The sequence below is a fragment of the Podarcis pityusensis genome (genome assembly GCF_964106645.2).
Source record: "Podarcis pityusensis genome assembly, chromosome: 2".
NCBI lineage: Eukaryota > Metazoa > Chordata > Lepidosauria > Squamata > Lacertidae > Podarcis > Podarcis pityusensis.
The window spans coordinates 18,759,114-18,782,741 of NC_138029.1; the positions used below are offsets into that span (position 1 = coordinate 18,759,114).

General features: G+C 44.4%; 1 long non-coding RNA gene across 4 annotated transcripts in view; it reads right to left on the bottom strand.

The window, feature by feature from the left end:
- LOC308471168 overlaps positions 1–23,352 on the bottom strand; it is a 31,130-nt gene extending 7,778 nt beyond the window's left edge. The window contains exons 1-5 of one of the 4 annotated variants that reach the window (XR_013982742.1): positions 23,196–23,352; positions 20,264–20,898; positions 16,939–17,069; positions 14,635–14,767; positions 10,977–11,050 (exon numbers count right to left, since the gene is read on the bottom strand). This is a non-coding gene — a long non-coding RNA (uncharacterized lncRNA). Of the gene's footprint in view, positions 1–10,976; positions 11,051–14,634; positions 14,768–16,938; positions 17,070–17,759; positions 17,962–20,263; positions 20,899–23,195 lie in introns of those variants that run through there. The other 3 variants (XR_013982740.1, XR_013982741.1, XR_013982743.1) reach the window with 3 other exon arrangements.
- Positions 23,353–23,628: the final 276 nt, after the last annotated feature.

Consider the following 23,628-nt stretch of genomic DNA (forward strand, 5'->3'; position numbering starts at 1 on the left):
CCTGAGTCCCAGGCCATCACAGTCCCACTAGCTCATCCATCCACCTGAAGCCAAACCATCCACCGCCAACGAAATGGAGATGAGCTTCCTGGCTAGTGGGGATTTGAACCCCAGTCTCCTAGGTCCTAGGGCAACTCTCTAACCACTACACCAGGGATGTGATCCAAAGAAGTTGCCAACTTCTGGAATGAAACAACAACAATGGGAAGAAGAAGAAGAAGAGGGATTCAAAGGGTGCAGCAATTACTATTTCATAATAGCTATCATTCCTCTCAAGCTGTGCCAGTAAGCTTCTTTCCTTGAATTTTATTTGGCTTCCCATGCTCAATAACACCTCCCCCTTTATTCAGATTAACGTTACCAATCTGTATATGTATTTCTTTTTTCACATTCCCCTTTCAAAGCCTCATTGTAGCAACAACAGCAGCATCACCACCAGTAACCTAACAAAAGCTTAAATATGCATTCAGTGTCCTATCCGGAAGCTTTGTTGATGTAATTGAATGTTAGCCCTAGAGTGGAAGGAAGATCTGCTGACGAGGAAAGCAGCATCAAATGTAAATTAATTCCCTATCCTTCCCCTCCCACTGCCCTCCTCTCTGCCATTTCCTCCCCAGACAGCCTCGCAGTGGGGCAAATCCCCATCCCTCCTGATTTCTTGCCCAGAACATTCTGATACACCGGATACATTGGGAGTTCTCTTTCCCCTAATTAAAACAATGTTTTCAAGTGTTCCTTTTGGGTTTCAAAGAGAGCGTGGCTGGGGGTTTGCAAAAGACAGCCAGCTGCTGACAAATAGCTCCACAATTTAATTTTACACGGGCTCTGCCTCCTTCTAATAGGAAATGAATCTTTTTCCCATCTTCTTCTTCTTTGACCCTGGTCTGACCTGTATAATTGAGCAGAAACATACACCACACCTTGCTCAGCAGTTCCCCATATGGCACAGCAAGCAAAGTTGCTTGTGCCAAGTGACGATCCAATTATAGCTTGAGAAGGTTGCTCCATTATTGCATCTGATGCTGTAATTAAATTTGCTAACTGCGCCAAGTTGCCAACTCTGCCACTTTTTGGAATATGGGGCATCTGTTAGTGGGAATGATACAGGGCTTGCGGAGATGCATTGGAGTGCCCTGGATTTTATGTCTATCACACAACTGGGGTTTTAAATTTTGCTCCTCTGGGGAAATTACATTTATAAACTGTGTGTGTGTGTTTCGCTTTGTAGGGTGTGAGTATGTGTGTTTAGATCTTCAGGTGAAACCCTGCTCTAAATCTCATCCAACTACAGTGGTACCTCGGTTTAAGAACAGCCCTATTTAAGAACTATTCAGGTTATGAACTCCGCAAAACTCGAACTAGTGTCCCGGTTTGTGAACTTTACCTCGGTCTAAGAAGAGAATCTGAACGGTGGAAGGGCACCGGCAGCAGTGAAGGAATGGGTTTCCCAAACCTAAAACTGACTGTGCAGGCAGTTTGAAACTGCACCCAAATCCCTATTTTTCCTTAGCTAAAATGCTTTAACTTGAGCTCTTGAGCCAAAACCCAGCTGTATAAGCAAGTGCTCAAAGCTCTCTCCCTTATCAGTCCATGAAGCCCAGTAATGATGGATGGCTTTGTCCCAGGGATGACACTCTGGGCCTTATCTTACATCCTGACCACAAAGACCACAAAGACGCACAGACCTAGTCCGGGAACAGCGCCAGAGTGTGTTCTTGGAGTTGGTGACCTCTTGCTCCAAGATAAGAGTGTAGGAAGGAAAAACCTTTTATGGTCAGGAGTACAGGAAGGAAATCCCTTTTATGGTTAAGAGTGCCGGAGCAGGAACATCTGTGATGTCAACCTGTGTGTACAAGCTGATGTGGCTGGATTCCTGGGGAAGGGGGAGAGGGTGCCTGGAGGATATATATACTGCATGAAATTTCTCATTTCTTTGGACTTGCTGTGGACTGACCACGCAGGTGCCTTTCTGCTGTTCCGGAGAGCAGAAATAAAGAACTCTTTCTCTGAACCAACCCTCAGTGTCATTTCACTTCCTTCCTCCTGTCCAGGAGCAACGCAGACCCAATCGGTGAACTCCAATAAGGCTACAGCAGGAGGCCTCATTAGGGAAAGCGCACCTGGGTTTAAGTGCTGGGATGTGTCCAAGGGAACGGGGGCAATTCGCAGGCCCCCAGCTGGCTCCAGCCCACTGGCCGGCAGCCTGGCAAACTCCAGTCCTTAGAACAGCATCAAAAACAGTGGCACACAGCTTCAGAAGCCTTCAGATGCTTGAGCACGCTTTAATCAGCGGAGTAGATAATACGCAACAGAAGTGGCGGACAGAGGCATATGTAAAGCATATTTACAAGCAGTATATTCAGCATAGTTTAGGACAAAGAAAACATGTCTGCTCTCTCTCATGTCCATGAGCAGGAAGCGAAAGCAAAAGCTATACACAACGGAAGTTCCCAGCAGGCTGTGCTGGAAGTAAACAGACATGTGACATACAGCAACTTCACATGCCTGTTTTTAAGGAGGAACGGAACATCAATATCCTAACAAAATCCCGGTTTGCAAGCTTTACCTCGGTCTAAGAATGGAATCCGAATGGTGGAAGGGCACCGGCAGCAGGAGGCCTCATTAGGGAAAGCGCGCCTGGGTTTAAGAACAGTTTCGGTTTAAGAACTGACTTCCGGAATGGATTAAGTTCGTAAACCGAGGTACCACTGTAGTAAGGAAATTATTTGAGGACACGTGCATTTTGAGTCTTGGCACCTCAGTTATGTTATGAAACAGTCTCTCAAAATGTCAATATCAGCCTGATATTTCAAATATTTAGAAAGAGAACAAAAGCTTTGTTGACTCCCATTGTTTTGCACAGCTCACTGGTTAGGACTAGACTTCTGCTCTTTTTTTCATTCTACAGTCTTCCACCTCTAACCATTGTTCATGCAATATAAAGTCAATTTCAGCCTGAATTTAAAATAAAAATGTGAGAATTTGCATAGCGGCTTTAGAATCACCTGTGATTGTATCTCCAGAATACCAACGCTTAACAGCAGGGGTCAGGAACCTTTTTCATCCATGGGCCGGTCCACCGTCCCTCAGAGCATGTGGTGGGCCAGACTATTTTTTTGGGGGGGGGGGAATGAACGAATTTCTATGCCCCACAAATAACCCAGAGATGCATTTTAAATGAAAGAACAAATTCTACTCGTGTAAAAACATGCTGATTCCCGGAGCCTCCGTGGGCCAGATTGAGAAGGCGATTGGGCCGCATCCAGCCCGCAGGCCTTCTTAGGTTGCCTACCCCTGCTTAACAGGATTGCATTTTCTTGTTTTAGTGATAGAGCAGCAAAACTTCACAAGGTGCTGTCCATAGTAAAGGTAAAGGGACCCCTGACCATTAGGTCCAGTCGTGACCGACTCTGGGGTTGCGGCGCTCATCTCGCTTTATTGGCCAAGGGAGCCGGCGTACAGCTTCCGGGTCATGTGGCAAGCATGACTAAGCCACTTCCGGCGAACCAGGGCAGCGCACGGAAACACCGTTTACCTTCCCGCCGGAGCGGTACCTATTTATCTACTTGCACTTTGACGTGCTTTCGAACTGCTAGGTTGGCAGGAGCAGGGACCGAGCAACGGGAGCTCACCCCGTTGCGGGGATTCGAACTGCTGACCTTCTGATCGGCAAGTCCTAGGCTTTGTGGTTTAACCCACAGCGCCACCCGTGTCCCTATGCTGTCCATTCAGGCAAATAGCAGACAATGGACCTAAAAGAAATGTCAAAACAACAGAGAACAATAACCAAGTGGGAACTTACCGCAGCATACATTTAACCATTTTGTGAGCTTGTTGTCACTCTTGTCTTGCCAGAGGACAATTTGTTTGAAAATATATGTTCTTATTCCCCCCCCCCCCGCCCCCGACCGAAGTTAACAGGCTAGACAGAGACATCGAACATTTAGTTGGGAGGGTGTGTAGCAATAATTCAGCAATTTTATGATGAGATATTTACTGACTTTACTGGAGCAAAATTCATGCCATCATGTGAATAGTTTTAGGCAGAGTACTACCCTGGGTCAATGAAATGCAAAGTGGGGCAATTCTGGAAGTTAAATGCTTTGCTGAATCAGGGCTTCACAGAAGCAATATCTTTATCCCAGATCTGTGATTACTGCCCTCTTATCAATCAATACCTTCTCAAAGACATAGCAGGAGCACTGAATGAGCACTGGGGAGTGTAACATATTTTACCTAATGCAGAGGCGATAGATCATTGAAGAAACATTTCAAAGCCAAAGGTAATAAGCTTTTCTTCAGCATCCATCCTCCTGCCTGATTTATTTTCCAGGGGCTCATAGAAAAATCTTTGCAATTGATTATTTGACTCCTGCTAGTGCCACATCTGCTTTATTCCCTGTCTCCTTTTAATCTCCTTGGCAGCACTTTCCTGGGAGATACAATGTGGAGGAATGTGGGATTTCGGAAAAACAAACGACAATATTTTCTGGAGAGTATCTGTTGCTCTGAAAGCAGCCAGCTCTCTTCTGGTACCTTAAAAATTAACAGATTTATTGTGGCATAAACATTTGTGGCCTGCATCTGTGGTATCTGAAGATGTGGTCAGGGAAAACTTATTCCACAGTAAATCTGTTAATCTTAAAAAGTGCAAAAGGACTCCTCAAATATCTTTCCTATGCCAAATGCTTGCATCCTGACAAATGTTCCTTTTTCCAGTACAACAAACCTCAGCACACAAGTTATTGCTATGTTGTTGGAAATTATTGATTTTGGTCAACTAAAAGATTGCTTTAGATTGTTGCCTTGTTCAGACTGATAATAAGAAGGGGATCCATGTCTAAAGAGGGTGTTTCCAGCAGAAAAACTAAATGGTGTCCCCCCCTTTAGGATTTTTCATGAAGTTGAAAGTGTTTGCAGTGTATAATGCATTAATTCTGTGGGATGCATTCAACTAGGTTTTACTCAAAGTAGACACATCAAAATTAATAGGCCTAAGTTAGTCATGGTCATTAAGCTCAATGGATCTATGGGTCTAAAAAGTTAAATAGCAAACCCACAGGATTTCATACAAACAGACAGTGCTTTTTTTCTTTAAAAAAAATGTTTAGGGGTACTCTCATTTTCCTACTCATGTTGAAATACTGTCCCTCAATGAGGCCAAACTTAGATTCACAAAATGTTTAGGGGTATGCATACCCCCAGAAAAAAGCACTGCAAACAGATAAATGAAAGTAAGGGTCAACAGCAATAAAATCACACATTGTTGTTGTTTAGTCGTTTAGCCGTGTCCGACTCTTCGTGACCCCATGGACGCCAGGCACTCCTGTCTTCCACTGCCTCCCGCAGTTTGGTCAAACTCATGCTGGTAGCTTCGAGAACACTGTCCAACCATCTCGTCCTCTGTCGTCCCCTTCTCCTTGTGCCCTCAATCTTTCCCAGCATCACGGTCTTTTCCAGGGAGTCTTCTCTTCTCATGAGGTGGCCAAAGTATTGGAGCCTCAGCTTCACGATCTGTCCTTCCAGTGAGCACTCAGGGCTGATTTCCTTAAGAACGGATAGATTTGATCTTCTTGCAGTCCATGGGACTCTCATGTTCTAAGAGTCACCTAGCTGTAAGCTTAGGGCCATAGCTCAATGGTAGAAGATAGACTTTGCAAAATGCCCCATGTTTAATCCCTGATATCTCTAGATAGGGTTTCCTGCCAAAAACCCAGGAGAGCCACTATGACTGAGAATTGAAGACACTGAGCTGGAGTATCAATGGTCTGTAGCATCCTGATTTCACCTGTTGATACTGGGTTTCCTGTAATGCACTTCCTGTCAGGTTGTGACTTACCATTGTTGAGATTGTTGATTAACCTCTGGGAAGGCAAAGCTGGAGTATGAGTGATCTTGTCACAAGGTATGTAGGACAAGTCACACTGGGTAGTCTTTTGTGGTGCTGTGCGAGTAGTGCTGTGGTCTAAACCACTGAGCCTCTTGGGCTTGCCGATCAGAAGGTCAGTGGTTCAAATCCCCGCGACGAGTGAACTTCCATTGCTCTGGTTCCATGCACTCTGGTTTCCGGCACGGTGTCCTGTTGCACCAGAAGTGGTTTAGTCATGCTGGCCACATGACCCAGAAAGCTGTCTGTGGACAAACGCCAGCTCCCTCAGCCTGAAAAGTGAGATGAGTGATGCACCCCAGAGTCGCCTTTGACTGGACTTAACCGTCCAAGGGTCGTTTAACTTTTTTTAAAGTACAGTGGTATCTCAGGTTAAGAACTTAATTCATTCTGGAGGTCCGTTCTTAAACTGAAATTGTTCTTAACCTGAGGTACCACTTTAGCTAATGGGGCCTGCCGCTGCGCGATTGCTGTTCTCATCCTGAAGCAAAGTTCTTAACCCGAGGTATTATTTCTAGGTTAGCAGAGTCTGTAACCTGAAGTGTCTGTAACCCAAGGTACCACTGGGTCTCATTGTGTAGTCTTTTGTCATTTCAAGCTGTACATGCCAACATTTGCCTATCACCTTCTTACAGGAAGAAGCCCCACTGTAAGGGATGTTCTTACTGACCCAAAACATCACTGTGAAGGACAGCAATGAATGTTTCTCTTTTGTAGTTTTATTAACATTTTTTATGAGGTGTAAAATAGCCCTACAGTCTTGAAGCCAACAAAGTGGCAAGAAATGCTACTTGCTCCATTAAGAAATGAAAGAAAGGCATAAACCACCTGCCCTATTCATATAATGGCTGAACACCTCTTTTGACTGGGAAGACCCTGACATTCCTGTACCAATTATTTTTATTGATTTTCCATGATTTTTAACAAATTGTCACCAAATTCACACAAATTCTATACAAATTTAAAAGCTTACTTCCCACCTGCCCAGATGTCCCTTCCATTTTTCCTCCCTGCTTTGCTGCTCCCGATAAAATAGCTTTTCCAACTATCATTTCAAAATACATTCATTTCTTCTCCCTACACATCCCCTGTTCAGTTACCAATTTCTGCTATGGCTTTTATGCATTGTTATAACCTGTCCTCAAAATAGTCGAGTAGAGTAAATCCTCTTTTATCTATCTATAATAGTCATTCATCAATTTTGAGACATTTCCTTCTGATACCTCCAGAGAAACACTTTGCCTGGGGAAAACAGATCTTGCTTCCTCCCAGACAACATGCACACATTCCTCCCTAACATGGCCTTGAACGTTGCTTTCTGACATCTGGCCCCAGTAATAAACAACTCAGCCTCATTGGTGCTGCGTGCAGAGGGTGAAAATGAAACCCCTAGAATTTATTTATTTATTGTATAAATATATAATATACATTTCTCCAACTCTCACGCAGCCAGTCTCCCAGTGTCACCCACCACTCGCATTTCACCAAATTCAGTGCTCAATTTTACATACAACCAGCTCAGCTATAAATCATTAATAAATAAACATAATCCATATCTCGTCTTCTCTGTCTGAAAGTCTCAGAAACCATCAAGATGGTATACATTGTGGCCCATCCTGTCCCTTTCACTGTTCTTATCCCCAACTTCAAGCTTCAAGGGAGGTGGGTGGGCTGATCTAATCTCAACAAAATCCATATCTCCTATGATGGCCTGGGAATTGGATTCAGAGCCTGAACCTGAGGAATCGCAGCCTGCACAGGAGTCCCCGCCTCCAGGACCAGCTGAGCCAGGACTAGGGCTTGAACCTGAAGGGTCCTCACCTGTGCCGGATCCTCAGGAGCAGGCACCAGCTGAGTCTGCTCTGGCTCCTGAGGTGATGGAGGACCCATTGCCTGCAGGGGCTCCACTCTCAGCCCCGCCAGGTTGCCTCTGGGTCCGGTAATCCTCCAGCCTCTCCTGAGCTGCAGAGGCTCAGGGCAGAGAGGTGGAGGGAACTAAGTTCTCGCAAGAGGAGTGCTCACCTCCAGGCCAGGAGAGGTGAGTCACCTGTGGACCGGGTCCGCCCTATGCCTCGGGGCAGATAAAAGCCAGCCAGCCCAGTCCCAGGTTGCGGGAGCAACATTGTTGGTAGCCTGTTCCTGCTGGCACCCTGTCCTGCTCTTCTGCCAGAGTTCCTGACCTCACCTGACTTCTTGCCTTGGACCCCGCTTCAGCCTTGACGGACAGCCTCCATACCACACCCTCGACCTCGGACTGGACTCGGACCATGCCGCACGGTAACCCCCCGGGACCAGCACATCTCCTCTCCATCCTCCCCCCCCAAACTAATAAATCTTCCTGCAGTCCATCCTGCCAATCCTCAGTTCCATTACATCCAACTCCACAGTTTATTTGCTTCTGAGTGCTTAACAGACAATCAATTCAGTTGTTACCAATCTTTTCTTCTTTACTATTTTTACTTCACAATATGAATTTCCAGGGGGTGGTCAAAATCCCTCAAAAGTCCCTCAAGGTTGTTACTCCCAGTCTTTTTTCAGGCAAAGTCCTTAGTTATGAAACAAATCCAATGCAAAAAGGTATCTTTAAAGTCCGCTCTTCCCAAAAACTTTACATTCCATTGCTTTAGGGAAGGGTAGATAGTGCAGATCCCAAATTAAAAACATGACTTAAAATATTGCCTCCCCTCAGACCCTGATACTCCTCTATAGGCTTTTCCTTCCACTTTGCCAAGTTTATGCCTGATTCTCATGACCGTTTTTGATGCAGGAGGAGATCCCACCAGCTAACATTTCTCTGCAATTTTGGTGTGGTCCAGCGGTTTGATTTTTGATGCTGGATAAGATTTTAGCTTAATGTGTCTTGATCTCATCACGCAAGGATGAAGAGCCACATCAAATATTCTCCTTTTACAAAGTGTAGGGGGTCCCCCACCCCATGAAACTCTTTTGGTGGAGTGAAGATTTTCCCTATCCCTGTCCCACCCCAAAGCCCAGGTTTTAAGAATCTGTACTTTTGGAAATCCTATTCAGAACCTTTATTTTCCCTGGCTACTGCTTCTTCACTAGATGTCAGGTGAGTGATGCCATCCGCTTAAGAATTATGCTACATGATCAGAGTTTCAGCACTGCTTAAAATCTGGGGAGGAGCCTGTGTGTATTTTGGGCTCAGAATCCTTTTTGCCTGAAAAGGTGCAACCTTTTGATGCCACAAATCAAAGGAATGGCCTGAATGTTCAGCGGCAGGCAACATTTTGCAATGAGCAATATAACAGTGGTCTTTTCCAGCTCCATGATTTGATATGTGAGGCATTTAGAAGTGTGAAATGTAAGTTAATCCTACTTAATCAGGGTCAATGTGTCTGCACTGTTAAGAAAACAACAATAATTCAGAGAATTTCGAATACAATTTCAACAGGATGTTTGCATGGGTGTAGCCAGGATTTATGTTGGGGGGCGGGGAGCAGGACACCTGTCTTCATCCTCTGTCTGGCTCTGTCTAGCAGATTCAGAATGAAATGTCTCAGCAACAGTTGTTTGTTCGAGTAAATAAAAATAAAATACTTTAAGCTGCTCCTCTCTGCCAGGCACTTTGCTGATCTTAAAGAAAGTTTGGTCCAATTAAAGATGCTGAGCTCCCTCTCAACTCGTTTATAGCCATTCATTGAAACGAGAGATGAAACTCTCATGAACATACACACACTAGCAGAGAGTCTAATCCAGAATGTGTACATAGGTCATAGTGAATGTCTGAGATCTGGTGAACGTCCACATTCAGATGTGAACACTAACAATCCTAGAGGAATTTCCTGACGTGCAAACCGATGAACATTGACTGTCTTCTAAAAGGGGCTACTTGCACTGGCCTGCTTTCAAACTGCTAGATTGGTAGGAGCTGGAACAGAGCAACAGGAGCTCACCCCGTCATGGGGATTCGAACCACTGACCTTCTGATTGGCAAGCCCAGGAGGCTCAGTGGTTTAGACCACAGTGCCACCAGCGTTTCCGTGTGCTCTGGTTTCCATCACGGGGTTCCGTTGCACCAGAAGCAGTTTAGTCATGCTGGCCACATGACCCGGAAAGTTGTCTGTGGATGAACGCCGGCTCCCTCAGCCTGAAAGCAAGATGAGCACCGCAAACCCATAGTCGCCTTTGACTGGGCTTAACCATCCAGGGGTCCTTTAAAGGTAAAGGGACCCCTGACCATTAGGTCCAGTCATGACCGACTCTGGGGTTGCAGCGCTCATCTCACTTTATTGGCCGACGTACAGCTTCTGGGTCATGTGGCCAGCATGACTAAGCCGCTTCTGGCGAACCAGAGCAGTGCACAGAAACACCGTTTACCTTCCTGCCGGAGTGGTACCTATTTATCTACTTGCACTTTGATGTGCTTTCGAACTGCTAGGTTGGCAGGAGCAGGGACCAAGCAACGGGAGCTCACCCCGTTGCGGGGATTCGAACCACCGACCTTCTGATCGGCAAGGCCTAGGCTCTGTGGTTTAACCCACAGCATCACCCGCGTCCCTAGGGGTCCTTTACCTTTATGCAATTAATTGTGTGTCAAGACCCCAAGGCCTCCCCTTTATGTTGAATAACAACATGTGGACACCGTACCGATCCCTCCCCCAACTACTGCTCACACACAAGCACATAAACACACAATACATCTGAGTCCAGCGGAGGATTGATAGGTTGCGGTGCAGCAGAAGCCACTCCAACAATGCAGGAGGAGATCTGTGGAAGCCGGAACAAGAGGGAGATCCCCTTGCTGCACTGCAGTTTAAAAGAGGGTACGCTGCGCTCCCCCAGCTGACTGGATTGGCCGTCCGGGGGCCTTGACGCGGGGCTTCACTAACCCCCACTGTGTGTGGAGGCCACGTGATTTGACCACAACACCATCCCATTCGGAAGTGGAACGGCTTTGTGTAATTGACTATGTTATTCCACACCATTCGTGCAAAGGAAACAGAATTAAAATGGGAAGGGGAAAATAATCAATTATGTATTGTTTGTGGACTGACAACAACAACAACAACAACAACAACAACAACAACAAGAGTATATTTTAATTCCATTCTCAAAATTTATTTCCGTTCTGGACATGGGATGAATAAGCAAACATCAGCAATTTCTGCTCCTGTTTCCATTTCTGCCAGAATTCTCCAACTGGTGATTATGGAAAAGTGAGAAATTTATATGTATTTTCAAGTGTTCGTGAAATTAATCTAGAAATGTCATCACTCACACATGGATGTCATCGTTCACAAAATTTTGAACAGATTATGAACATTCAACCTAGTGAAAGTTTGTTTTTTTAAAAAAGGACTATCATATGAGAATGTTGAAAGTCCCATTGCAAATGTTCAGAAATGCAGGAAGAGACTCCTGAGTCCCGACAGTCCATATTTCATATTCACAACCTAACTGAGTGATTGTAGATTTATAGCTGACAACACCTTAAGGCTTGAGTGGGAGGGGGAGCAAAAGTGTAAAAGACACCAAGAGAATTCAGTAACTAGAGAGGAAGTGCCTTTGGACATATCTATCCTTGAAGTTATTTACTGAATTAGAAATTGTATCCCTGTGAACATGACAGAAATTGTTGCTTCTAAAGGAGGTACATTTTCAAGCCTTCTCTGATATTCTACAATACAGTATTCAGAACGGTACTGATTCCATTAAACACCCGAAACTAAACAGCTCCTGTCCCTAAACCAGTTCCCAAATGTAAATATGAATTAGCTGTAAGTAGATAGACGGAACAGGTTGAAGTAGTTGAGGGAAAACCCTGGTTAACAGCATGAACCTGGGCATGTCAGCTCACTCCTAACATATATACAGTGGTACCTTGGTTCTCAAACTTAATCCGTTCCAAAAGTCCGTTCCAAAATAATAATAATTATTATTTATTTATTTATTTATGCCCCACCCATCTAGCTGGGTTTTCCCAGCCACGTTGGGCAGCTTCCAACAAAATATTAAAATAAAATAATTCATCAAATATTAAAAGCTTCCCTAAACAGGGCTGCCTTCAGATGTCTTCTAAAAGTCAGATAGTTGTTTATTTCTTTGACATCTGGTGGGAGGGCGTTCCACAGGGCAGGTGCCACTACCGGGACGGCCCTCGGTAGTTCCAAAGCGTTCCAAAACCAAGCCGCGCTTTCCCATAAAAAGTAATGCAAAATGGATGAATCCATTCCAGACTTTTAAAAACAACCCCTAAAACAGCAATTTAACATGAATTTTACTATCTAGCAAAACCATTGATCCATAAAATAAAAGCAATAATCAATGTACTGTTCGATAAAATAAATAAAACAGTATTGTAGATGATAAAAATTAAAATTATTGTTTTTTATTACCTACACTGATGATAGTCATTGTTTGGATGGGGGGCTTTTATCCATTTCCGCAATCACACAATCAGTCAATCAATCAGTAGCTGAACTGGGTTCCATGCAGTCACAAAAACAAATTAACCGAAAAAGCCTTAAAAACAAAAATGCAAAATAAATAGCAAAAACAAAAGCACCAAACATAATCCATTCCGGAAGTCCATTTGACTTCTGAAATGTTCAAAAACCAAGGCCGAAGCTTCTGATTGGTGCAGGCGCCCCGGAAACAATAGCCAACAACTGCATTGGACATTCGGCTTCTGAAAAAGGTTCGAAAACTGGAACACTTACTTCCAGGTTTTCGGTGTTTGGGAACCAAGGTACCACTGTATTTAAAAGCAAGTCCTCTCTGATGATGGGGCTTTTTCCTTACTAAGTGAGTTTGGGACTACAACCTCAGAGTACTACTAAACAAGGTTTGCAGGCCACTGATTCTCCAAGGATAACATACACATTAACATAGAAATTCTATACAGATCTACTCAGAAGTAAATTCCCCTGAGTTCAATGAGGCTTGCTCCCAAGAACATAGGAGTAGGACTGCAGCTTAAATGCTACACATCATGAGGGCTAGAAGCTTGTGTTTAAAACGAAAGCATTCTTGATTTCAACAAGAGTGCATCCTGCCGAATCGCTCATGATAAAAGCAGGGAGGGGGCTTTATTCTGGCAAACACGAAAATAAATCAAACTCTCAAGCTGTAACCCAGCTTGCGTTGCATACTAAGTAATTAAAGGTGTGCGCTTTTGGGGAGGTTATGTTATCATTTCCCTAATGACTATAAAACCAGTTTTCTCGGGCTCTTTACATAGCTATAACCTCTTTATGATCTTTACTGCACTATCTGCCAGCTTTATATGCTTTCTTAACCTGTTCTTCAATACCCTTTTCATAATACACAGGGGGCTTTTCCTACCTGTTTCAGTGATGTTCTAATCAAAAGCCATCAAATATATATGGCCAATTCATTTGCAGAAAATCAAGCATATAAAATAGGGATGTGGCGAATTTCCAGTTACAATACCTTGGATATACTGCAGGCCTATGCGTTTAGATTACAGTTCAGTTTACAACAGGGGGAAGGAAAAACCAACCTATCATGATCATTTATGGAGGTCTCTAGAGAGTTCTGGGACGCAGATGGCACTGTGGGTTAAACCACAGAGCCTAGGACTTGACGATCAGAAGGTCAGCAGTTCGAATCCCAGTGATGGGGTGAGCGCCCGTTGCTCGGTCCCAGCTTCTGCCCACCTAGCAGTTTGAAAGCACGTCAAAGTGCAAATAGATAAATAGGTACCGCTCCGGCGGGAAGGTAAACGGTGTTTCCGTGCACTGCCCTGGTTCGCCAGAAGCGGCTTAGTCATGCTGGCCACATGACCCGGAAGCTGTACGCTGGCTCCCTTGGCCAATAAAGCAAGATGAGCGCTGCAACCCCAGAGTCGGTCACGATCGGACCTAATGGTCAGGGGTACCTTTACCTTTACTACAGAGTTCTAAAAAAATATGTCTGGAACATAGGAAGCTGCCTTATACCAAAACAGACTGATGCTCCATCTAGTTCAGTATTGTCTACACGGACTGGCAGCAAATTGAAAAGGGGGTCTTTCCCGTCCTATAAGAAGATGCCAGAAACCGACAGAGAGAACACTATATATGCAATGTTCACAAGAATCAGTGGCTTATTTTGGTTCATATCTGGTCTTCATCTTGAGCTATGCCCTCCACCGTCCTTGAAGGACGACTTAACAGATGTCAAGGAAATAAACAACTATCTGACTTTTAGAACACATCTGAAGGCAGCCCTGTTTAGGGAAGTTTTTAATGTTTGATGTTTTATCATGTTTTAAATATTCTGCTGGGAGCCACCCAGATTGGCTGGGGAAACCCAGCCAGATGGGCGGGGTATAAATAATAAATTATTATTAATTATTATAACCGGGTACCATACGAAGATGGGGACATGGGTGGCACTGTGGGTTAAACCACAGAGCCTAGGACTTGCCGATCAGAAAGTCGGCGGTTCGAATCCCTGCGACATCAAACTGCAAGTAGATAAATAGGTACCACTCTGGCGGGAAGGTAAACGGCATTTCTGTGCACTGCTCTGGTTCTCCAGAAGTGGCTTAGTCATGCTGGCCACATGACCCGGAAGCTGTACACTGGCTCCCTCAGCCAATAAAGCGAGATGAGCGCCACAACCCCAGAGTCGGCCACGACTGGACCTAATGGTCAGGGGTCCCTTTACCTTTACCGTATGAAGACAGACTGAATATTTGGGCAACCGTGGGTGGAAGACATCTTGCACTATTTACTATATTGCCTACTAGACATTGGACCCAGGAAGCAATTTCTCACCTTAACGTCCGTATTGGAAAGATGTCTCTCTCCGGCAGAGAAGATCTTATGGCTTCTTAGCGATGCAAACACTTCAATGACTCATAAAGTCATCCTTTTTGCTTTGGTGGACAAAAAGTTCAGGAAGAAGACCCTGGACCATATAGCAGTGAAATGTTAGGGAGACACAGAGATCTAAATAGAGACCACTATTTGCGGCGCGACACCCCTTTCTCTTGTATTTATTTTTGATTCAGATTTGCCATGGCCAATGGCTAGTACAATAAAGTTATTTGGATTGGATTGGTCTTCATCTTGGAAAATTGTCTGAGGGCCAATAAATCTGTCATAGCAAAAGGGCAACCAAGACTCAGATTGTCTCCTTGTCCCCTGAGCTTTCCTTCATTACTCCCCTTTCTGGTTCTTTAAATACATGATGTATGGCTGATTCACTCCAAGGTTTGCAAAATTGGCCTTTGTTTTGGAGCCATTATAACACACCACAAATAGGTGCTGTTTAAATACATTATGAAAAGAATCTTGGCCTTGGTTTACCTTAATCTACTCAGATTAAGAGAGCCTTGAAGATGCTCTCAACAAACATGCTATCATCTTGCCAAGTGCTCACTCTAATGCTGTTAAAATATCCATCTATCACGGCCAATGGGACTTTGGAGACATGAGTGTTGCTTTTGACTGGCATCTGATTTTGATAGAAGATGTTCTGGACGGGGAAGGGGGACCTCCCCGTAGGAATTCTACATAATCAAACACGTCCTTCTTCTACGTTGTTTTTTTTATTTTTGGCAGAATGGCTGTCACATACAAATAAGCAGAGATTTCCCTCAACTGCTGTTCTCTAAAGGAACAAGCTAACAGTTGGGAACAGATTGGCCAGCATCGACTTTTCCTCACAGAATTGTTAATGAGCTACCTGGAGAAATATCCTGCACAACAAAGTAGTTTTGAAGTCAGAACTCTCTGTCACTTTGGAGCCTCAGAAACCATATTGCATTTTGGGTTCTTAAAAAAAGCGAGATTTTGTTGTTCATATCTCGATAAATGTACTGCGGGTGCCAGAGCATAATGGCTACCAGAGAAGGGGGGGGAATCACCTAGAGCAGGTATCTCAGATCCCCAGTCCAAACAGAAACCTGTACCCCTTTTACATGGATTGAGGATAGTGAGAGGGGAACAGATTCCCTCATAATTTATAATTTTGTTGCTGAGTTATGGACCCAGTGCTATGAACTCAGGTGAAAGTTCTCTGGCATTGTACAATTTCAAGGTACAGTGGTACCTCAGTTCTCAAACATCTCCATTGCCAAACATTTTGGAAACCAAACGCCCCAAACCTGGAAGTAAATGCTTCCATTTTCGAATGCGCCTCAGAAGTTGAATAGCTTCCGCTGTGTGTTTTTCGATTTTCTCAATTGCATTTGCAGCCAGTGCTTTGCGCCTCAGTTATCAAACATTTCGGAAGCCGAACGGTTTTTCGGAACAGATTACATTCGAGAACCGAGGTTCCTCCCAAGTCACAGGTGGCGCTGTGGTCTAAACCACTGAGACTCTCAAGCTTGCCTATCAGAAGGTTGGTGCTTTGAATCTGCATGACGGGTTGAGCTCCCATTGCTCTGTCCCAGCTCCTGCCGACCTAGCAGTTTGAAAGCACACCAGCGCAAGTAGATAAATAGGTACCGCTGCAGTGGGAAGGTAAACGGCGTTTCCATGCACTCTGGTTTCCATCACGGTGTCTCGTTATGCCAGATGTGGTTTAGTCATGCTGGCCACATGACCTAGAAAGCTGTCTGTGGACAAATGCCAGCTCCCTTGGCCTGAAAGGCGAGATGTGCGCTGCACCCCATAGTTGCCTTTGACTGGACTTAACAGTCCTGTGGTCCTTTACCTTTACCTCTCAAGTCTAAGACAAAATTACATATAAGATGGTGTATATTAGGAGAAATTTGCTCTAAAATCCTGGTGAATTTTCATGAGGACAGATTGCTCATTGGTGTGGCAATCTGGAGAATTGAATTTAAGATTGGAAGAAGGAGAGACTAAGAGAAACAAAAAAAAAAAAAAAAAAACCCCCCACAGATTTACCTATCTCTGGTTTCAAGCTTGCAAGGCCTTTCATCAGGGAAATCTAAGCCTACTGGCTTATCATGATATCCTTCCTCATTTAGCAAGTTGTATTTATCTAATGTATTTATTATTGCATTTACGGTATATCCCAATTTTCCTCGAAGGAGCTCAAGGTGGAGAACATGGCCCTACCCTTATTCATATCACTCTCAGAACCACCCTGTGAGGTAAATCACATACCCTCCAAGTGTCCCAATTTTCCAGGGGCAGACCCGGAATTACAAAAGCTTCTGATCTGATCCTGAAATGACTCTATTTCTCCTTCCAGTGCTGCTCTGCTTTCTTGGTGTGTGTTTTTTCTTTTTGTAAATCTACCAGAGAATAAAATAAAATCAGGATTAGGGGTTGTTGTTTTTCCAGGACAGTGGAAGGCATGTGTGCTGTGTCTTCAGATAGGAAATGTTCTGTGGGGGGTGGGACACCAAAAATAAGAGGTCAATGAGTGTCAGTTGGGGGTGGGGAAAATGAGAAACATTCCTTATTTTCATTTGAGGAATCCTGGAGGGTATTAAATTAGGCTGTTAGTCCGTGAGCAGTCCAAGGTCACTTGGTGAGCTTCATGGCCAATGGAGATTTGAACTCTGGTCTCTCTTGTCCTAGTCTAATACTGACTGCTTTATGGTTACTCTGACTTTGGAGCATACTTTAGAGGAAGGAGGATGAAAGGGAGGTAGCAGCTCAGAAAAATTGAAGGCTGGTACGTTCACCAATGAACCCGTCTGTTATTATGAGAAGGTCGGCTGGGAGAGGAAGCAAAGTTGCCGGTTAAAATAACAAACATGCAATGAAGGCCAGGGAGATGGAGGAGAAGGGAAAACAGTAATAGACATTTGTCTGAGCAGTAACAATGCAGGAAGGCCCTAAAATTCAAGTCTGACTCATAAGCATCAGCGATGCTGTGATACACCATGACACTTTCCATGGTGCTAACCTTTATCTAACTGTGAGAGCACACAGCCGCTCTGCTTCTTGTATTATTAAGAGCTTATTTCTTTGCCTGCACCGCTGGGCTCACTGGTTCAATTTCAAGTAGATTTCAAGTACAGTCGGCAGAAGAAAACATCCTTCGAGAGTGGCTTTGATTCAGGTAGGGAATGTAGGACTTGATTTTGGAGGGGAAACCTGATTGCTAGATCGCTGTGCCCCACCCCTGTCTGCCATTGCACAGAAGAACATACACGGCTCTCTGAGGCTTTGGCTCTGCTAGAAACAGAGAACAGAAATTCTTGAGTCGAGGTGCATTTGTTGACATGCCTTATTTGAAATATCTGGGAATCTTGCAGAAAGGTAATGCTCATTAAGCACAGTGGAAGACGGCTGCGTTTGTATACCTCCAGAAAGTATGTGAACAGAAATAGATTAGAAGATGGAAAGAGACACCATTTAAGAAACAGTAATTCTTACAGGAGACTTTTAATAATAATAATAATAATAAGTTGGTTAGAGTTTGGTGCTGATAATGCCAAGGTTGCAGGTTCGATCCCTATATGGGACATCTGCATATTCCTGCATTGCAGGGGGTTGGACTAGATGATCCTCAGGGTCCCTTCCAATTCTGTGATTCTATAATAAATAAATAAATAAATAAATAAATAAATTTATACCCTGCCTATCTGGCTGGGTTTACCCAGCCACTCTGGGTGGCTCCCAACAGAATATTAAAAACATTCTAGTTCTTTGAACAAGGGTGGGAAACAGGCCCAGGGGTCAAATGCACCCCCAGCTTTCTAGCCCCCAGGACTGACCAAAGGGCATACACCTTTCCCCTCTTGGGCTGGATATGCAAATGATATGAGACATTGCCTGTGTGTACTCCATGCTTTTTAAAAAATGCAGCTGAACCCAGACACTCAAAATTCTACATCAAGAAAAGTTGAATTCTGCATCTTGGGAGGAAATATGCAAATGGTGCAGAAGGATGCTTGTTAAATCGTATATCATCTAGACTGCAAGCTTTTGCACTCTTTCTTGGGAACAAGTCACATTATCATAGAATCTTAGAGTTGGAAGGGACCCAAGGGTCATCTAGTCCAATGCCCTGCAATGCAGGAATCCCAACTAAAGCATTCATGACAGATGGCCATCCGATCTCTGCTTTAAAACCTTCAAGGAAAGAGAGTCCACAACCTCCAGAGGGGAGAGCGTTCCACTGTCGAACAGCTCTTGCTGCCACAAAGTTTCTCCTGATGTTTAATCAGAATTTCCTTCCTTGCAACTTGAGAAAGTACAAAGGAAATTAAATTCAATGGGACCCATTTCTGAGAACACACCCATAGGCTCAAACTGTAAATCTGCATTTTTCTGTCTCCTACTAATGCACTAATGCTTCATTTCAGGCTCCTGAAACTCTGCTTTAGCTGCCCCTGAAACTCTACTTTAGCTGCCCCTCTGATTTCACAGTTTTCACCTGGCTTTGCCCACATACCTTCAAACATGTTCCACGAGGGCTAGAAACTTTGCCTTTAAGGTGAAAGCTGAGATTACTTCCAAAACTGGATTCTGTGCCCAGTGATACCATATTTTGCACTAACATGGAACAGAAGGATATGTACTAGGGTTGCCATATTTCAAAAATACGGACACAAAAGTCGTTGAGCTCTTTTTGGCCAATGCAAAGTTGTTGACATATAGCAACCCTTGGATACATACAAAATGGCATGTCCAAGCACAAGCTCTGCATAAAATCATGGTTAGGACTGATATTTCCCCGCCTCCTTCGTTCTTCTTGCTCATCCTCTAGCCCCCCATTCTATTTTATTTCATTCCTCTGTTGTAAGTTAACGCTGACTGTGTCACTCAGCACAAACTTCACACAGCAAGTGACCTACTTTGGTATTTGTTATCCACCCGATTTGGGTAGAAGTGCAAAATAATGACTTGGCTCCATGCGCTGGCCTTTTTACCTTCAGAATGGACTTCTAAATCAAGCCCAGAGAGCACTGACTGAAAATCATTCGGGGGCTGTCTGCTCTAAAGGTCACCGCATGAAATAGTGCAAGATAAGTTTGCCCTAGTTTATAGTGGAGCAATCTCCATCACAAGGGGACCACGGGAAGAAGTGCCACTTAATTCAGCTCATCCGGCACCTTCAGGGTCTGGGATGGCAATCGGAACAAGGGAAGCCAATGGGATCTGTCTCCAAGCTGAATGAATCAAGAAAAATACAGGCAGCAATGGCATAAAATATATGGAAGAAGACCTGTCTTGCACGTAGCTATTCTCAAAACAAGCATGCGGCATCCTTCAAGGTCTACCAGGAAGGTCTTAATTTTCTGTCCGGTGGAAGATCAGATAATCATTGACTCAGTGTGGTTCAGACCCAGCACTGAAAATGGCACATCACATGGGAAAGTTAACCTCCTCCCTCTGTTTCTCTTATGTACGCTGGGAGTAATTCTCTATCTTTATGGGATTTATGTTTTTGGCCTTCCACCCATCCCCACTTTCCAATTATTCATTAATTCTCTGATTAGCATTATTAATATAGTGCCTGTCATCCACGTACCTGATGATCCTATTGAACAGACTTTGGAGTGGCATTTGACGTCAGTGAACTAAATCTTCATTTTGTATAGGGACAACATGTTGTGAACGGCATGGAGAGTCGGAGGCAGCACCGTGTGATCTACAAATCTTTCCATTCCAAGAAGCATGTCTGGACATCGGGAGAAGCAAATATGTGCCCACGCACAGGATGTCTCTCGGAATTGCATGCAGAGATCTGAGAGCCAGCAAATCTTGTTGAAGGAACACCCCCCCAAAGGTGCGTGCAAAGGAAATTCAGCAGGGTCAGGTAGGAGGTAAACAAGCAGCACCCCAGGAGAGGAGAGCTTGAGGTTTGTTGAGGCGTAGATGAAAGAAGGCAACCCAAAGCCTTCTGCGGGATGTAGCTGGTTATTTGAGCATCGTCCTCCTGTCCTGTCCTTAGCCATGCGGTGTATTAGATACACATGTAAACAGAAAGTCCGGCAGGATTTGTAAGCCTTAGAGCAAATATTTTTCCCAATACCGGAAATATGGAATCGACCAGTGCTGCTCGTGACAATGACTTCTGTCTGCCTTGCTTCTTACTGCCTGAATTGTCCTTTCTTCAGCTGCCTTGGTTCTAGGAGTTTGCATCCAGAGGCACATTTACCTAATCTGCAATTTATGAAATGATACACAAAATGCATTCGCTCCAAATGTGCACATTTCTGAATTTTGCAATGCACTTCTCTAAGTAAGTCGTCTGTACGAAAAGGCTTGTGTTAGGGTAAAGCATGCATCAAAAAATGCTCAAGTCTGTGAAAATGATGCATTTTATTAGGGGACATTGCTTTGCAGGCCCCCCACCCTCCCCCCCAAAAAGGTATGTTAGGAGAAATTAATTCTGATTAATTTTCCTAAGGACTGTAAAAATGCATGGAACAGTGGTGAACTGAACTTGGAAAAATGAGAAAGTGAAATTGTCAGATTTAGAATGTGTACACTGGCAGCAAGGTACAGATGGGGATCATCAGCCTGGGAAGGTAACCCATACAGGAGAAGGAAAACTCTGATCCTAAACTCCCGATGCCTTGTGGGATATCTCCTTGTGGGATATCTTCAGGAGAAGAAAAAGCTAAGGAGCAAACCCTACACAAATCCAGAGTGGAGACAGTTGGATAGCAACCTTGTACAGTGGTACCTCGGGTTACAGACACTTCAGGTTACAGATGCTTCAGGTTACAGACTCTGCTAACCCAGAAATAGTACCTCAGGTTAAGAATTTTGCTTCAGGATGAGAACAGAAATCATGCTCCAGCAGTGCGGCAGCAGCAGAAGGCCCCATTAGCTAAAGTGGTGCTTCAGGTTAAGAACAGTTTCAGGTTAAGAACAGACCTCCAGAACAAATTAAGTTCTTAACCCGAGGTACCACTGTACACCTCTTCTGGCAACTCCTGTAGCCCAACTGGTGCCAAACATATTGCTTTGCTTTCCTTTGGACCGCATCAGTGAGGCCGAGTGGGGGTCACACACATGTTGCATGATGTCGGTCACATTTTTGGACGAGCCCCCCTCCTCCAAAACACGTGCAGGTCGCACATCCACATTACAGTGGCGGGCACCCACAATCCTGAGATGGCACCCTGTTTGGTTTCTTGGTGAGGCCCATTCAGTCTGTCTGAATGTTCCAGGCATATGCTGTGGCCAACTACAAAGCCTTGCCTTGTCCATTAAGGGATGCTGATGTAGCAATAAAACTGCTAGCACATTTGCAAAGTTAAGCAGGGTCTGGTTTGGTTTCAAAATGGATGGGGGACTGAGCATTGAGGAGGTTGGACTAGATGATACCTGGTTCTCTTCCAACTCTATGATTTTATAAGTGTTTCCTGCTTGGCAGGGGGTTGGACTCGATGGCCCTTGTGGTCTCTTCCAACTCTATGATTCTATGATTCTATGATTCTATGATTCTATGATTCTATCTAGACCCCCATGGCGTTTCTCACCAGCAGGGCAAAGAAGAATTAAACTAAATGTTTCACCTCTATCCCCCTAACTCGAGTCATGTGCTAATAGAAACTTATGCAGTTGGATGGATGTTAACTTAAGGCAAAGAGGTGAGAGATCTTGCTGTCAAGCGGCCGTAAGATTTATCCTACCTTACGTTATTAAGTTTGGGATCTAAATCTGGCTTTTGTTCCAGCAGAAGCCTTAAGGGATCGTGGATAATTTCCAGCATATTTAGCAGAGTACACTGAGCCTTCCCTAAAGAGCAGTTCTCTTAATTGCTCGGGAGCGTTTCTGGACACATAATCCTGTCCTTAAATTACAAAGTGCTGAAACTGAGCCAGCTGCCACCCCCCACAATCTACGCAGAATGGCGTTGAAAAGACCCTTGGCGGGTCTTGCCATGTTATTGACATATTGCTCCTCTGCAAAGTTCACCGCCTTTCCAGAAAGGGATCTGTTTATTATAATACGAACATGCGCATGATCCCTGCCAGGCTTCACTTTAATCTCTGTTAAATAGCAGAGTTATTTCATAAGTAATTCCAAACACTGATGGAGCGCTAACATCCCAGGAGGTAGGCTAGACTCGGGCATTGTCTAATGCATTAGGAAGCTAATATAAGAAGGATTTGCCACAATTAGGAGTAGAGATTAGAAGGGATGCATGCAAAGTGTTTGACTAATAAAGAAAGCCTCTCCCTGCCCCATCTTTCCCACATGCGAAGTAGCAATTTTGTTCACTCTCTCAGCTGTTTAGTTTGTCCCTCTATTGCCATAATATCAGAGTATGTCTCCAGGCCGTGGGTGGAACTCAACATACGAGTGCTAAGGCAAATGTTCCTTCAGAACAAGGATTTCTGCTTGGGCAGCAGAACATTCTCTCCCTGTCCTCCATAAATAGCCTCTAAGGGTTCCTCAAATTCTCTGGAACAGATTTATTTGTTTATGGCATTTATATTACCCACCTTTTACTCCAATGAGGTTAAGGTGTTGGACGTGATTCTTCCCCCTCCTCATTTAATCCCAAACATAGGCGCCAGCTCTTGGGAACTGAGGCACTCCCCCCCCCCCCAATTATTATTTTTTGGGGGGGCCTCAATGTTCAGAAGGCATTCAGCTCTGCCCTCTGGCTCCTTGTGATGTCATGTGCTCAACATCAGGATGTCGCAATGGGGCACCTCAATCATCTATAGAAGTTGGTGCCTCAGATCCCAAAGCTTTGAGGTAGGTTAGTCTGAGAGGTGGCAACTGCCCCAAGGACACCCAGTGATAATCATGGCCAAGTGTCAGGGAATGGGCTGAGGAGGGCTGAGCAGGAATGGTGGGAGCCACCCCCTCCCCCTGATCCTGATCCTGAATCTTCCCAGGAGCAGGAGGACAGTATAGATTTGGAACAGT